This window comes from Macrobrachium nipponense, chromosome 19, assembly GCF_015104395.2.
Source record: "Macrobrachium nipponense isolate FS-2020 chromosome 19, ASM1510439v2, whole genome shotgun sequence".
Classification (NCBI taxonomy): Eukaryota; Metazoa; Arthropoda; class Malacostraca; order Decapoda; family Palaemonidae; genus Macrobrachium; species Macrobrachium nipponense.
In genome coordinates, this window is record NC_061088.1 from 34914802 (window position 1) to 34930454 (window position 15653).

Genomic DNA, 15653 nt, shown 5'->3' on the forward strand with positions numbered 1-15653 from the left:
TATCTACTTAGATCTTGTCATCTGCCTTTTAGCCTCCCTTTCTCTATATACACTCCTATCATCTTCCTTGCTTGTTCCCAGTCTTCTCTTCAATTTGCCCTTTGTACTCCATTCAACAACAATGTGTCTCTATAACCCTTCCAAATATCACTCAGAATGCTATGCATTACATTTGCTGACTGTATGCATTCTACAGACATACAGAGGTATATATGAAACATACTCAAACTTAGGTGTTGTAGGTTTCCTGCATGTTGCAATAAAAGCTGAAGGGTGTGGAAGTCAATGCGAGTTCTTGATAAATCAAGACGGCTAAGCCCTCTGGCTTTCTTCAGCTCTCTAAATCCAAGATGATCTACTTTACTGCAGTTGGCCATGCTAAGTTCTGCAAATAATTAGAAATTAACTCATAATATTATTAACTTATAAACAGAACAGTGAAAGTAATTCATAAAATCATTAACATAAGAATACCCAGAGTAACTCATACAATGATGAAGAACAGAACAGTGCAAGCAACTCATAAAATGATTGACATAAGAATAGAATAGTGAGAGTAATTAAATAAATTAATATAATAATATTAATAGAAAAATAAAACTAATCCTTTTTTGGAGGGAAACATCAGCTATTCCAGGAAAGAATACTAGACAAAAATATTCAAGCTGTGAAACACTTTCACACTGATATACCTTAAACTCACAATTTAAAGATTTTCTGTTGAACAAAAATTTTAAATTTGTGTAACATTTCAAAGCAAATATAACAGTATACAAGAATGAAGAAGTGAGTAATAAACCTTTGCGAGCACACATTTGTCTTCTAATCTACAAAAATAATAGAAATGCATGATAAAACCTGAAAAATCTTGGACTTGGGAGGCATGCACTCTATACCGATTTGAAGAATCATCATTCATTTATCAATGTAAAAAATGTTATTTACAAAGCAGATACAAAAGTCAACAGTTATTTCTTGACTCTGTACGCAAGAAGGATTTACTAATAAATGAAGAATGGAAACTTGGTCAAAATGCTTAAAGAATTTGAAGTTGTAAAGTAACGTGGGAAAGTGAATAAATGAAATATTTAAAGACTGAATATCTGCTATAGAAAACTAATTTGCAATATTATCAATGTGTCCTTAAGATTTCAAACTGTATTGAACACTTGGAGTATTCTCTGGCATGGCAAGGGAAACATACTCCATGGATAAAGGGGAAGAGAGAAATATAATAAAAAGGTCAATCATCACAAATAATTAAAAAATGACAATTTGTCGAAAATTGCATTTTTCCTAACTATACAAACCTGAGGTCCTTTAACAATAGGAAGGTAACTAGCGGCAGCTGGGACGGTCGTAAGCTTCGAACAAGGGGAGAACGGTAGTTAACTGCTTGTCCGATCGTGCGCGCGCCCGCGCGCCCGAGAGGTGAAGAATCACTTTTGCTTTAGGCCCATGCAAAAGTTGCAGAGTGAGGGGTGGCATGAGGTGGGACTATATGTAAAGGACCTCAGGTTTGTATAGTTAGGAAAAATGCAATTTTCGACAAATTGTCATTTGTTCCGATACGTAATACAAACCCTCGGTCCTTTAACAATAGGAAGACTCACTTCTTGGTGGGAGGAATCTGAGTCTTTTTGGTGAACAGACTGGTGTTCGTCCAACCCTGGAGTGCCTCCCTGGTCGTAAGAGCAAGGGAGGGATCCAAACCTCTGTCCGATTGATCGGGTGTGCACCGCAGGATCAATGGTCAGACCTCTGGGCCAAGTACTAAGAGAGAGGCAAGCGTATCTCTTCGTACCAGCAAGCAAGAACTTGTTCCTGTTTGCAAGAGACAATCATAAAATGATGGGTTTGTCTCAATTTGGCATCCACTTCCTCCCCCTTGTTGGAGGAAGTGGTGGATATTTACTCCTATCCCTACTGAAAGGAATAGGATGGTGCTCTATTGAGTAGCTCACCTGCATCTCGTCCTTACCCAGCAGGGTGACGACCGTGTCCCTCTACCCAAAGGTAGAGGGAAGAAAAAGATGGGAAGAGGAGCCAGTCACACTCTCATTCCTCATCCATTCTTACGGTCACACCAGGACTCGATGCTGTTCAGCCTGCGAGGGTCTGGGTTAACTACACAACGTGTTGAGCAACCACCACGGTTCCCAAGGAAAAAGATCCAAGGAACTGTGGGCAATATCCTGAAGGTAGAAGGAGGTGCATGCGGTCCGGTTGGACCAGGCGCCTGCCTTCATTTACCTGCGCCACGGAGAAGTTCTTGCGGAACGCGAGAGAATGATGAAGAGGCGTCCACACTCATCCTGGGTGTCGAGTTCTTCAGACAGCCTCCGTCGCACCTTCACTGGACAAAGCAGCATAGCCTTCGTATCGGAGGCGGTGAAGTCCATTAGGGAGGGTATTGTGAAGGACTCGAACCAATCGTCAGTTACCGAAGGGTTCTGAGTCTTCGCTACGAAGATCGGTACGAAATCGAGCGTCACAAATCCCCATCCTTTGTGCTTGACTTCTCAAGAGAAGTCATGCAGTTACCTAAGACGAAAAGAAGGGAATAGTCGTATGACCTATCCCTCTTCTCGACTTTGGTTATGTACAGTACTCATACTGACAAGCTATTAAGACGAAGTAATGATTGCTCTGGAACAACCGAACTAAGTCCACAGCATAGTTCGTAACTGACTCGGGCGCTCTGACAGCTGCCGACTGACTGGTTCGGAATCAGTAGAGGCAAGTTGTCCAAGCATCCGGGTAAGTCACGTGACCTTCGCCCTTTAAAGAGTTATGCTGAGAGACCAACAAATAAAATATTTGTTAGTCACCGATGCCGGACGGCGCGGCGATGATCTTAATGCATAAGCTCAAAAGGCGAAAGTCAATTGCCTTCAAAAGACCGAGGTCCCTGATGGCAAGAAAATCTCATAGACGTGAATCTCAGCTTAAGGAGAAACAACACTATGTGACGTTGAAGACGAAGGTAGGCAATGAATGCAACCTACGTCTTCCAGCTGAATCGAGAGAAGGAATCTCAGATTCTAAACCTGTGCTTACAAATGACTGAAAACGCTAACCGCCATTTCATTGCTGTCCGTTGTGCAATGAAAGCGGGGCGTTCTTCAGTAATGAAACACAGGGGAGAGCCGCTTGAAGAACTGCTTCTCATGGGCTGAACGTTTGGAAGTAGAGCTGGCAGGTGTGGGAGTAGGCGAGTCTTTCAATACATCTGCTAATCCGGGGTGAACAATGAACAATGTACACCTCCGAATACAAGATATTTTGAGGACAACTCAGATTCCGCAAAAATCATTCGCATTATCGGGATACGATGCAGCAAGAGACTATTACAGAATTCTGTTACCGTGCGGTAAACAGAAGATGAGAGTCGAATAGATTATCTGTTTAAAATTCTCGCATACCGAAGACGATGAATACTAGCGTTTCACAGCAGTAGATGGTCATTCATGTATGCGAGAATCCCCGTTAATCAGAGACTTAAGTCCGTGATGTTGGGCAGAGATACGGTTGTTATTCAATCAAAGCAGGTGAGAAAGACATAAACAACCGTCTATCTCAAAGCGGCAGCTGATACTGAAATGCCTCGGGCAATTCAATACGCAGTAGCTGTCGCTGACTCGTCATCCTGAGTTGCCAAGTAATCCTTTCCACAAAGGAATGCGTTCGGCTAGAACCACCCGAGCATAAAAAGATATTGCTCGAGCAATTATATTTAAGCGAAACGAATTTCGGTAAATATAAAAGCTTAAATGGTGTTGTGTGACAACACTATAAGTATATAAAATTGAAACTGGAAACTCCTGGGAGGTTGCAGGCAACCCGGGTTGCAGTTCAATTAGAATACTTTTCGTCTAAGTCGCAATCCGTAGAATAACCAGGATATGCGCCTACCCTCGGACCATTCAACTGCTTAGCAGAATCATGTCGCGAGGTTAATATACGTAGTATATTTGTAGGATTCTGAACAACGATCTCCATCCTAAATTCTTTCCTTCAAGAAAACAAAATAAGGATTGGAGATCGACCACCTTCGTTCTCTATTAAAGAGAGTGAAGGAGAAGTCTTCCTCGAAGGAAAGCTTCAATGGTGAAACAGACAATACTAAGACGATAGTTCCAGCCAAACTGGATATTCCCGTCCGTTCTTCTCTATTCCAGGTTGGTCGCCTACTGTGAGATAGTCTTCTTTCAGCAGCAGTCTTCTTCCTAATGCTAGAAATTCCAGGAATTCGAGCATAGGCGAGGTTCCCGATTATCGTGTAACATATCGGGGATTCTCGTCTCGCTCACTTTGGACCGTGGTCTCGCATATGTGTTTGGAGATCGTAAGAAACTCTAACACTGAATGCGCTAGAAATTCCGTAGAATTCTAAGCAGTCTGCGAAACCCCCACCGAATTCGTCAAACGATATCGGCTGGTGGTCCTCTCGATTCCCGTAGAAATCGAGAATGGGGCAGGATCCCTCCTCAACTACCGGGGCTTACGTCAGGTAGGACCCGAAGGTCCCCCCTGGTAGCGCAGTCCCCAACGTGGGATCCTACAGAGAAATCTCTGTAGGATCCTTCCCCTTTCCCTCGTAGCCGTAAGGAGAGAGGGAATGGGGGAGGAATTGGATACTCGCTCGCCTTCCCAGTGGAACTAGCAGTTGGAGAAGAGTAGGAGCAGCCATCGCCTTGCGGCGATGGCCTCTCAGAGTCTGGGAAAACGTATCGTCAGGAGAAAACGTTTTCCCGAGGAGGGTTACGAACTCTCACTGTAGGTAAGGGTCTGCCGCCACTGTGAACGTCGTCTGGGTGGGGCTGATCGACACCTGACAGGAGAGAGCCGATACCGTCCTCCGACTCATTCCAGTCCTCGTCGAGGTCGAAACCTCTCAGGAGGACCGAAGGAGTATTTAAATACGGTGTCCGAAGACACGTAGAAACGCCGCTGTCGCAGTAGAGGAGGTGGAAGTAGCTTGATCAACCGGCCAGAACTGAGAGAGCCTTCTTGTCCGGAGACGAGAGAGACTGGTTCAAGACAGAATCGGCAAGCTCCAATCGCGGCATACCCACCGTCGGTTTGGGTTCCCTCTCGGGCCCCAAAACGACTCGAGCAGAGACATGGGCTCTGCTGGTGGGAGCGGCGATCCTTCCCCCCCGGTCGTTGTGCTGACGAATCAGTGCAATAACCTGGGTAAAGTTACTCTGAATCTCGGAAGTTACAGCGTCTTGAGGAGTAGGACCGTCCAGTCCCTCCAACAAGAGCAGCTCCCAGGACCCTCCTCCTTCAGAAGAAGGACAGCAGCACGATCCTGACGGTTGCCTCCAATCACTTAGCGCGTACGTCCTGGTTGGTCCTAAGACCAACCTGGCACCTGCGGCGTCGTGACGGGGATCGTGAGCGGCGCATCTCTCACGATCACTCCTATATACCTCGCTCTTCCTGGCGTATGCCGAGGAAGTTGAAGGTATCGGAGAGACAGAACTGACGCTACCCCCCCTCCCCCTGACGGTCGCCTCCAATCACTTGCGCGTACGTCCTGGTTGGTCCTAAGACCATACGTGGCACGTGCGGCGTCGTGACGGGATCGTGAGCGGCGCACCTCTCACGATCACTCCTAGCTACCTCGCTCTTCCCGGTGTAGCCCGAGGAAGTTGAAGGTAGTGGAGAGACAGACCTGACGCTCCCCCCCCCGCTCGCTGGCAGGACCAGCGTACGTGGGGGGCTGCAGCCGATCACCAACCAGCGGTGGGGATCGATCTGCAGGCCTGGCCGTGCCGCTCACCTGTGGCGAGCGGCTCGACTGAGCACGTCGACCCCGGTCCCGTGCGTCAGACGAGCTGCTGCTGGTCACCGTATCCGCCCGGTCCCTGTGGGAGCGGCGGTCAGGTGACCTGCAGAGCTCGCTTCGCCGTGAGACCGGTGAGCGTCCTCGCGGCACGTCAAACCGCTGGTACCAGCCGAGGCTGGTACCGTCGGTCGAGGGGACCTAGGGGACCTGGGGGACCTCTTCCCAGCCTCAACCCGTGGCCGGTCAGAGACCGTCACGTCCACCCGAGGTACCGGCTGGTCGCTGCGAGAGCGGCCGCTGGCCTGGCGAGAGTCACCTGAGCGGCTCTCGACAGTGTCTTCTGCTCCGTGCCTCGGTCATGACGCTGAGCGAACTCAGGCGTCTTAACTTTGGCTGCACGGTCACCCGAAGGAGATCGTACACTCGGAACTTCTCGCGGACGAGAAACCGAGCCGGTACCTGGCTTAGCAGCAGAGCTGCCAAGACCAGGCGAGGGTGTACCAGCGGTAGCCAGCACACCCTTGGTCCCCGTCTTCTTCTTCTCAGAAGGGGAGACGGGCCCCGTTCCCGAAGGAAACAGGAGGACCAGCAGAACGAACACCCCCGTCACACCGGTAAGTGACGAGCCCTTCGAAGTTCCCGAAGGAGTCTTCTTAAGGGGGAACAACAAAACCCGGTTACCAGCTGGTCGCTGCGAGAGCGGCCGCTGGCCTGGCGAGAGTCACCTGAGCGGTTCTCGCCAGCCTTCTGCTCCGTGCCGTGGTCTTGGCGCCGAGCGAACTCTGGCGCCGAAACTTTGGCTGCACGGTCTCCCGAGGGAGAGCGTACACTCGGGATCTCCCGCGAACGAGAGACCGAGCCGGAACCTGGCGTAGCGGCATCGCCGCTAGCACCAGGCGAGGAAGTACCAGAGCTAACCGATACTTTCCTCCTCTTGGTCCCCGTCTATCTCTTCCTTACGGAAGGGTAGACGGGGCCCCGCTCCCGAAGGAGCAGGAGGACCAGCAGAAGGACCCCCCGTCCCACCGAGGTGGGACGGGCCCTTAGAAGTTCCCGAAGGAGACTTCTTAGGGGGGGGAGGCAGCCTTCTTCTTCTTCGGCTTATGCCTTAGAAGTCGAAGGGGGGGGAAGAGGCAGCACAGACGAAGATGACACCTTCCTCTTCTTCGTCAGCTCACGCAGGACAGTCGTCAGGTCCTCCATCCAGGCCGGAGTCGGGCCTATTGCCGAAGCAACACGGCCCGACTGCACCTGTCCGGAAGGACCTGGGACTGGGGAAGACACACCATGGGCAGGACCCAGCATGGACAGGCGCAGGAACCAGGAGCGACAGGAACAGCAACCAGCTCAGGAGCGGCAGGAACAGCGGCAGCGGTAAACACAGAAGGGACAGCCAAGCCAGTAGCGGGAACCACATCAGCGACAGGTACGGCAGGCCCAGCCATCGCCTCGTAGAATCATCGGCAGCCAGCGTGGTACTGGCGGCCGGTCCAGGGGCGAGCTGCTGGAACAGCGGAAGTCTGGGGCAGGCAACACGAAGAAAACACAGGCGGCGGCGGCATACCCCTCCTCGGTACGGCGGCGACCGGCCCTAGAAGCGGCAGACGGCGTCACCGACACAGCATGGGGAGTGTAGCATAATCGGCCGTGAAGGTTGTAGTGGAGACCACTCCAAGGTCACCGCCCCAGACCTCGCTAGACTCTGCAGCAGATCGTGGATGCTAGGCACGCCCTGCAGCCGCAGTGGTCCATACCTGTCCAAGGTCGTCTCCCACGGCTGTAGCACCTGCGGTAGCACAGACAGATTAGTAAGAGGGGTTCCCTCACGCACGGGGGGGGCAGACATGCCCCACCCCCGAACGGAAGGAAGGACCCCAAAAACAAAATACGAGGAAGCTGAGCGGGGGGGCAGGAAAGAAGACGAAGAATCGGATACCAAGGGAGTCGCGGGAGAGCTTTCCGACGACTTCCTGGCAGACCTTCGCTTCCCCTACCCCCGCACAGCAGTGAAAAGTAATATGAAAATGAAACAGAATACTGCACTTGCGATTCACTTCATAGAACTTAAAGAGGGAAAAATCAATTCCCGGTAAGAGCGAAACTTGATCCATAATAATATGATGCTATCATAAATATATATGAAAATGAACAATACTGCACTTGCTATTTTCACTTTCACAGCAATAAATCGTAAGGATTAATTCCCGGGTAAGAGCGGAAATTGATCCAAAATTAAATTTGATGCAATTAATAAATGAAAATGAAAAGAAAACTGCATTGCGAATCCACTTTCATTGCATTCTATTCATACAAAATAAGAGGCTCTTGCCGAGCGCAAATCAAGCTCGGCAACGAACGCACAGGGCAAAATATAATGAAAAAGAGTACTTACATCTTTCAATTACACACTTTCGCCCAAAATACATGACTCGGCGCGAGTTACGCCCTCGGCACCGACATAATTCAAGGGTTCCAATTCATGAAAAGAGCGGAAATCGCCGTCTCTACGGCGGGGATAGCTCCATGTTGATTCATAATTAATAAATGAAAATGAAAACAGTGTACTTACAGTTTCATTTTCAAGTCAAACCAAACCATTATAGAAAACACAATATAAACAAAGCATACGACGATGAAGCGGGCAGAGAGCGATGACGAACACGTCCTTCACACCCGCGGCCGAAAGCAAAGTGATTCTTCACCTCTCGGGCGCGTGCGCGCGCACGATCGGACAAGCAGTTAACTACCGTTCTCCCCTTGTTCGAAGCTTACGACCGTCCCAGCTGCCGCTAGTTACCTTCCTATTGTTAAAGGACCGAGGGTTTGTATTACGTATCGGAACAAATGATATTGTTATGATACAATAAAGTTTGTTCATACTTACCTGGCAGATATATATATAGCTGTATGGTTTTTCTGAAGTCCGACAGAATTTTAAAAACTTCCGACACCGCAGTGGTCGGCCAGGTGGTTAGTACCCATTCCGCCGCTGGGAGGCGGGTATCAGAACCATTCCCATTTTCTATTCATAATTTTTATTTCCACTGTCCCTTGACGGGAGGTGGGTGGGTACTTGATTATATATATCTGCCAGGTAAGTATGAACAAACTTTATTGTATCATAACAATATCATTTTGTTCATGAAACTTACCTGTCAGATATATATATAGCTGAATCCCACCTTTTGGAGGTGGGAAGGGACAGAATAGAAGGATTTTGGGAAACAAATGCATGCAGATGATTTACATCTTGGTTCCACCTGTTAGCATAGCTGACTTCGTGATTACTGTCACCCAAGTCTGCTTCTGCTTTACTAGAGTTGCCAGCGAGGTAGAACCTATAAAGCTGGTCACTCCAGATGATCTGTCAACGGGGGCGTGACCACAATGTGACTAGACCATATTGACCATACCATGAGGGCTAAGAAGTAAATAAAATATATATATATATATATCACCACCTGACCACCTAGCCAAAGTTAAGGTGTTAATTAAGGCTTAAGAGTTAAGAAGTCGCATTGTCGGCGACTCAACAACTAAATTAAGAGCTCTTCCTAACCATTTTCTACAGGATAGGATGAGTGGTACTTCTTGCCCCCAAGATTGTGTCTGCAGACACGTATGGCCCTAGCGAGCAGCAGATCTCATATGCCATCTTCACATCTCGCAGGGAGTGTGAAGTGAACACAGAGTTGCTTCGCTAAAACATGGTACTCAGGATGTTGCTGAGTGCCATGCTCTGTTGAAATGCTTCCGAGGCCACGCCCTCACCTCGTGAGCATTCAGATAAAAAGATTTCAAATCTTTGTGCAAAAACACAATGAAGGAGCATTTTTGAAAGAACTCCTTAACACTAAAGCCAGGGTGTTCTTCGATATTGGGCCAAGTTTGGTCTTTTTCGGAACAACTGCAGATTGACCGAATGACTTCGACTTTCTTGAGTTTAATGTAGATAAAACTTGAGAGACCCGACAGGGCACAGGACTCTCTCTGGCTCCTGCCCACTAACTTGTGCCATCCTTGCTTACAAGCTCCTGGCCGAAGGAGAAAACGGGTTTCCATTCTTAGGCCACAACGGAAGGCTTAGAGAGCACACCGCCTTGTGTTCTCTAAAGCCAAAACTTGTGACGATGGCTTAAAATCTCACTAACCCTCTTTGTCGTATCTAGGGTGTTAGAAGAAGGCCTTCCTGATCACATGCAAGAAGTTAACAGGTAGGAGAGGTTCGAATGCTTTGACATCAAGAACTTCAGACTACGTCTAAGTTCCATATTGAAAGCTTCGATCTGGACATGCACAGTCAGTCCGTCTGTACTAAAGTCAGGTGACCGACCAGTTGACCAGTCAGACGAATCAAGGACAGCAAGGCTGTACCTGAAGACCATAAGGCACTATTCTTCGCCTGAAGGACGAGTGTCTGGACTGCCTGGGCGATTCAATCTAAGCAAACCTTGGGGGTGTATCAACGCAACCCAACGTCGTCAGCGAATCAAACTCCTGACTCGAGCTTCTGGTGCCAGGAGAAAGGAGCGAGGAGCAAAAAGGCGATTCAGTCCCGAAGGAAGAATGCCTGACAGTCCAACCTGGTCTCATGTTACACGATCATCGGGGGTGTATAAACGCAACCGACTTCGTCAACAAGAAACTCAGGGCTACTATATGTCGCCTGATCTCGCACGAGTGTCTGACTCCGAGAAAACAGGTGAGACAAAAAGTAGATTGGCGGTGCGATTTTCGAGATTCCACAGAACTCCAAAGATCGTGAAGGGCTTTGTTGTTGACAGACGGAAATCTCTGAACCCAAAGACTGTCAACAACATATTTGCATATTCCTTTAATAGTTGTGACTGCCAGCTTATCCATTCTTCAGACGGAAATGGAAGACGGTAATCTTATTCCTGTCAACATCTCGATAGTCTGACGTAGTCAAGACTCAGACGCAGAGAGGTTATAGGTACCTTTCGAGTTAGAGTAGACCAACTCTCTCGGAAAAGGTCCTTGGAAAGTGAACTAGGAAGTATGTGACCTCTGTGAATCCAGGATCCTGAAGGCCAACAACTGGGGCGATCAGCGTCATTGTCGCTCCCTGTTACGTCATAAATCCTCTTATTACATTTCCTAAGCGATTGAAAAAAGGGGAAAAAGAGACTAAACATCCATCCCCGTTCAATATCATAGGATGGCGTTTAATGGTACCGATCCCGGATCGAGAATAAGGGAGCAGAGAAGAAGAAACCTCTTCGTCCTCAACATATCGAAGAGAAGAATGAAAGGGCGTCCCTAAAGTCTCCACAACTCTCAACTTACTTCTAAAGAAAGATTCCACCGAAAGTCAATAGTTGCTGCCGTCGATCGAGACGATTCGTACGGACATTTGCAATCCTGTAACGAACCTCTAGAGGATCGTTACATTCTACGCCTGTTTGTTATAATAGGCTCTTTCTCGTAACTCGAACAGGGACCGAGAGAAGATACTTCTTCTTAAGATATGAGAGAGCTGTGGAATATCAGAGTTGATCTGGACCACTGGTTCCCAAAAAACTCGTTTCGAGGACTGAGGGACTACCGAATCGCTTTTACTTCTTTCAGATTAAGATCCAGGACATCTGAAACCCTATCCAGATGTCCGGCACCTTCTTTCTATCACCTCAGGTGATAGACGCACTGAGAGATGTTCAGAATCATTCCTAGATCTTGAATAATATTTCAGTTTTCCCGGTAGGAAAAAACTGTGGTCTGAATTGCAGTCTATTCGGGGAAACAAACTTCTTCAGGAAGGAAATGGTCCCCAGCAAGCTCATCCATTCCCTCCCCGAGTATGCTTACTTCCCTAATAAGGCTGCGCTTTGCCTAAGCAGGAGAGCATATAAAAGTGCAATGTTGCGGTAGACTCATAGTTCTATGCCGTGCGGTAACGAGCACCGAAAGGATTAAGAGATAACTCTGTTGAACATAGTAAGGCAAAACGAATGCAACGTTTATTCATTCACGTAAGAAATCCCCTCAATCTTAGGCTAAAGTCCGTGATTGTAGGACAGAGATACAGTTAGTCAGTCAATCCCGCAGGAGAGACGTAACCGCCAGCACAGAGATACGGTTAGTCAGTCAATCCCGCAGGAGAGAGAGACGTAACCTACCACGCATGACAGCGCACGATCTGTTACTGGCGGCTCGGTTGGACTGGAGGACAGACACAGCGTGACAGCAGCAGCCAGCAGCTTATGAACGTCGTCTCTTAACTTATGTCTGGAGTTGCCAGCTACCCTATTCTACGAAGTAGCCGTTCATGATCCGTTATTTTTTTTTGAGCAGAAAGCTCTCAAGCTGGTATATTTAACAGCGAAACAGAAAACGCTAAATATATAGATGCGTTTGTGTCGTCAGAACACTACCAAACAACGGTAAAAGAAAAATCGGAAACTCCTGGAAGGCTGCAGGGAGTAACGATTAAATGTCCTTAAAATGTTATTGTTAGTATACAATAAGGTTTTGTACATACTTACCTGGCAGATATATACTTAGCTATACGTCTCTGACGTCACGACAGAATTCAAAACTCGCGGCACACGCGACAGGTAGGTCAGGTGATCTACCTTACCCGCCGCTGGTGGCGGCTGTAAGAACCAATCTCCCTTTCCAGCCAGAATTTTTCCTTCCACCGGTCTCCTGAGGGGAGGCTGGGCGGGCCATCAATCGTATATATCTGCCAGGTAAGTATGTACAAAACCTTATTGTATACTAACAATAACATTTTTGTACATGAACTTTCCTGTCAGATATATACTTAGCTGATTGACACCCTTGGTGGAGGGAAAGAGACAGCAATATAAATATGGAAAAAAGGGGAAAACAACACTAGTTGTAGGATGTAAATACAACCTTGGTTCTTACCTGTTTAGGCAGAAGACTTCGTAGTTACTGTCTATGAGTCTGCGTTGCCTTAAGAGCTTCAGCGAGGGCCGTGACCTACAGCTGACAGACTCTTTGGGTCTATCAAAGGGATTTGGTTATCCGCTTACTTGATAGAATCCGAGCAGGATCTGTCAACGGGGATTCGCCCACTTATATGACAGAACTAACCACTATCATTGCAAGGAGCTCAAACATAAACCGATCACCTAACCAATCTAATCATTGTTAGACTACGAAATGAAAAACATGCCTACCCGCATGTTCTTTCAAACAACCAAAAACTTACAACCTAACAAGGGGAAAAAAATATATACTACTAAGGATATGTCTCAGCTCCCTGCCCCAGCACCGAAATCCGCCGATATGTACGGGCCTAACCCGAAGCACTTTTCATACGTAACTTTGACGTCTCTCAGATAGTGGTTTGCAAAGACTGAGTTGCAACGCCAGAATGTTGCCTTCATAATATTACTCAGGGATATGTTTTTGTTAAAAGTCAATGACGTGGCATAGCTCTTACCTCATGAGCTTTGACCTTAAGGACTTTGAATTGACTTTCATCACATATCGCATGCGCTTCTTTCACCAGGCTTCTGATAAAGAAAGAAAGCGCATTCTTCGAAAGAGTCCTCCTTGGATCTCTTACAGAGCACCAAAGGTTGACATCATTGCCCTTAAGATTTTTCTTTCTCTGTAGATAGAATTTCAAACTTCTTTACTGGCAAAAGCGACCTCTCTGCTTCCTCGCCTACTAATGCAGACAATCCTTGTACTTCAAAGCTCCTAGGCCAAGGATTTGAGGGGTTTCTCGTTCTTGGCTAAGAACGAAGGAAGGAAACGAACAGATAGCTGCATCTCCTCTGAATCCCACATTTCCTTCTAGTGCATGGAGTTCACTAACCCTCTTTGCGGAAGCCAATGCCATGAGAAAAATTGTCTTCTTCGTGAGGTCTCTAACGATGCAGACTGAGGCGGTTCGAACTTATTGGACCTCAGGTAACGTAGCACTACATCCAGATTCCAACTCGGAACCCCTGGAGAAACCTTCTTGGATGTTTCAAACGATCTTAATAGATCATGAAGGTCCTTATCTTCTGAAATGTTTAAGTTTCTGTGCCTAAACACTGCAGATAGCATGCTACGATAGCCTTTAATGGTTGATACCGCCAATCCACTTTCTTCCCTAAGGAAAAGTAAGAAGTCTGCTATTTGGGTCACAGAGGTACTGGAAGAGGAAAAGTGATGGTTCCTACACCATCGCCGAAAGACGTCCCACTTCGATTGGTATACTCTAAGGGTAGAAGGCCTTCTTGCTGCTGCGATAGCCGTTGCAACTCTTGCAGAAAAGCCTCTCGTTCTGACCAAACTTTTGACAGTCTGAAGCCAGTCAGATCTAGAGCGGGGGATGTTTTTGTGATACCTCTCGAAGTGGGGGTTGTCTGAGCAGATCGATCCTCTGTGGTAATGTTCTCGGAAGATCTACTAACCATTCCAGTACCTCTATGAACCATACTTGTGCGGGCCAGAACGGGGCTACCAGCGTCATCCTTGCTGCCTGCCCCGATTCTGCAAATTTCTTTAGAGTCTCTCCCAGTATCTTGAATGGAGGAAAAGCATACATGTCTAGACCCTTCCAATCTAGTAGAAACGCGTCTATCGACACTGCCCTCGGGTCCGATATCGGAGAGCAGTAGTTGGCTATCCTCGCATTCTTGGCTGTGGCGAAGAGGTCTATATGAGGCTTGCCCCAAAGCTTCCACAGGTCCTGGCAAACATCTTCGTGAAGAGTCCACTCTGCAGGCAGGACTTGATCTTTCCTGCTTAGGAGGTCTGCTCTGACGTTCTTTTCTCCCTGTACGAACCTGGTAAGGAGACAAATCTTCCTTTGCTCTGCCCAAAGCAGAAGTTCTTTTGCTGTCTCGTACAGGGAGAAAGAGTGAGTCCCCCCTGCTTCCTGAATGTAAGCCAGGGCCGTGGTGTTGTCCGAGTTGATCTGTACTGTTGAAGCTAGGACGTGGGACTCGAAAGCTTTCAAAGCTAGCCAAACCGCCATCAGCTCCTTCTTGTTGATGTGCCAGGTCACCTGTTCTTGTTCCAGGTGCCTGACACTTCTCTTGAGCCGAGCGTCGCTCCCCAACCTGTTTCCGAGGCGTCGGAAAATACAACACTTGGTTGGGGTTCGGAATGTGAAGGGACATCCCTTCTGCAAACCTGAGAGGGTTGGCCCACCAAGAGAGGTCCTTCTTGATTTCCCTTGAGATCTCGAAGGCGAACTCTAGTTTTGCGAACACACCTCCAGTTTCGATGTAGAAAGAACTGGAGAGGTCTGAGGTGCAACGTTCCTAGAGAAAGGAATTGCTCCAACATGAGGAGTGTCCCCAACAACTCATGCCACTCCCTCGCTGTGCATACTTCTTTCTCTAGGAAGGCTTTGACTTTCTCTGACCCTCGGGCTATCCGTTCTGGAGACGGAAAGCCCGAAAATCCAGAGAAGCCATCCGAATCCCCAGATAGATACGATCTTGACTGGGATCAACTGAGACTTTTGAAAGTTCAACCAAAAGTCCCAGAGAACTTGCCATGAAAAGGGTCTTTTGTAGGTCCTCCAAACATCTTTTCTGCGACTTGGCTCTGATCAGCCAGTCGTCCAAGTAAAGGGACACTCTGACTCCCTCCAAATGTAGCCATCTTGCTACATTTTTCATTAGGCCTGTAAAGACCTGAGGGGCTGTTGAAAGGCCGAAGCACAAAGCCCTGAACTGGAATATCCTTCCTCCCACCATGAACCTGAGGTATTTCCTTGACGAAGGAGGATAGGCACATGGAAGTAAGCGTCCTGAAGATCTAGGGACACCATCCAGTCCCCTGGCCGAAGGGCCCGCCAACAAAACTGAGGATGTCGTCTCCATGGCGAACCTTCCTCTTTTCTACAAAGAAATTCAGG

The 15653-nt window shown here is 47.8% G+C and overlaps 1 pseudogene; it reads right to left on the reverse strand.

Moving 5' to 3' along the window:
- Window positions 1–74: 74 nt before the first annotated feature.
- Window positions 75–15653, reverse strand: part of LOC135216078 (F-box/LRR-repeat protein 4-like) — a 95517-nt pseudogene continuing 79938 nt past the window's right edge.